This window comes from Lynx canadensis, chromosome D3, assembly GCF_007474595.2.
Source record: "Lynx canadensis isolate LIC74 chromosome D3, mLynCan4.pri.v2, whole genome shotgun sequence".
NCBI classification, from domain to species: Eukaryota; Metazoa; Chordata; class Mammalia; order Carnivora; family Felidae; genus Lynx; species Lynx canadensis.
This window is the reverse complement of record NC_044314.2, coordinates 14,572,754-14,574,310: the sequence shown is the minus strand read 5'-3', so window position 1 is coordinate 14,574,310 and position 1,557 is coordinate 14,572,754. Positions and strand designations below refer to the sequence as shown.

Genomic DNA, 1,557 nt, shown 5'->3' with positions numbered 1-1,557 from the left:
AATATACATTTAGAATGGGAAAAGAGGTTACATCAAATTACAATTTTTAAAAGCTGGAAAATACAATAAATCACATTTTAAATTATTTCACGGTTAACATACCCCTATAATACTTCTACCTGTACATTTTTTGGCTGCTTACTTTTTGATCAGCCTTTCATATTACAATTATTTTATACTGTTACTTTCTACAGAGGAAATAGAAAAATAATCATTCTTCCTTCTAGGATGACTGATCTCAGTTTTTAAATTATTTTTAGTTTGTATGCATAAAATGCATAAAATCTGTGTATTCACAAACAGGCTTCTTTGGTGTTGGTAATCCTGTTAGAAGTCTGGGCTCCACAAAAAGAGAACCTTCTAAATCTGGGCTGTGGTCGTGCTGAGTTTACGTCTCCCTGCTGGTGCCACCTGGATGGCTTCCCAGAACTGAGACCCAGCCACTGCCAGTGTCGCCACCACCCACAACTTTGCTGAGCCCAGTGGGGTCACCACCCGGGGCCCCGTGGGCAAGACGCTACAGCAGGAGCTGATGACCCTCATGACGTCGGGTGACAAAGGGATTTCTGCCCTCCCTGAATCAGACAACCTTTTCAAATGGTTGGGGACCATTCACGGGGCAGTTGACACAGTACATGAAGACCTGAGGTATAAGCTCTGCCTGGAGTCTGCCGGTGGCTATCCTTACGATGCACCCATGGTCAAGTTCCTCACGCCCTGCTACCACCCAGTGTGGACACCCAGGGTAGCATCTGCCTGGACATCCTGATGGATCATCTTGCTGTCCATCGAGAGCCTGCTGGGAAAAGCCAACACCGAGAGCCCTTTGAACACCCGTGCTGCCAAGCTCGGGAAAGACCCCACAGCCTTTAAGAAATTCCTGCAAGAGTGGCACCCGGGTGGCTCAGCTGGTTAAGCAGCAGGCTCCTGACTTTGGTTCAGGTCACAATCTCATCGCTCAAGTTCGAGCCCCATGTTGGGCTCTGTGCTGACAGCATGGAGTCTGCTTGGGATTCTCTCTCTCTTCCCCTCCCTTGCTCATGTGCTCTGTTTCTCTCTCTCTCTCTCTCAAAATAAATAAACTTCAAAAAAAATTTTTTAAAGAAATACCTGCAAGAAACCTACTCAAAGCAGGTCTCTAGCCAAGAACCCTGACTCTCTAGCCTCTCTCCTTGTATTGTCTTTTTATTTCCTCTGTAGATAGTCTGTCCTTTCCTTCATTTCTGTCTAGGACTCTGTACCTTAAGCGGTGCTGTCATTTTTGAAATTAAGTCCCTGGTTGAGTCCTTGTGTTGAATATATTAAACAAATAGGTTTTTTTTTAATAAAAAAACAATCTTCTAAATTTGATTTCAAACAATCCTTATGTTTAAAAAGATTTAAAATATACAGTACATGTATAATTGCGTTCTCTTATATTCCCGATGAGAGAACTTCCAATTTTAATAAGGTATCAAAGAATCAAATATTACAAAAAGAGAATATGATGTTACCCATCTGATGAAAAGGAGGATTTTGCACCGACTGCTTTTCAAACCTTCTCTTTGACTCTCACGT

At 42.6% G+C, this 1,557-nt stretch overlaps 1 pseudogene; it reads left to right on the top strand.

Annotated features, from left to right (window-relative positions):
- Nucleotides 1-415: 415 nt before the first annotated feature.
- On the top strand, nt 416-1,155 carry LOC115498801 (annotated as a pseudogene).
- The last annotated feature ends 402 nt before the right edge of the window (nt 1,156-1,557 follow it).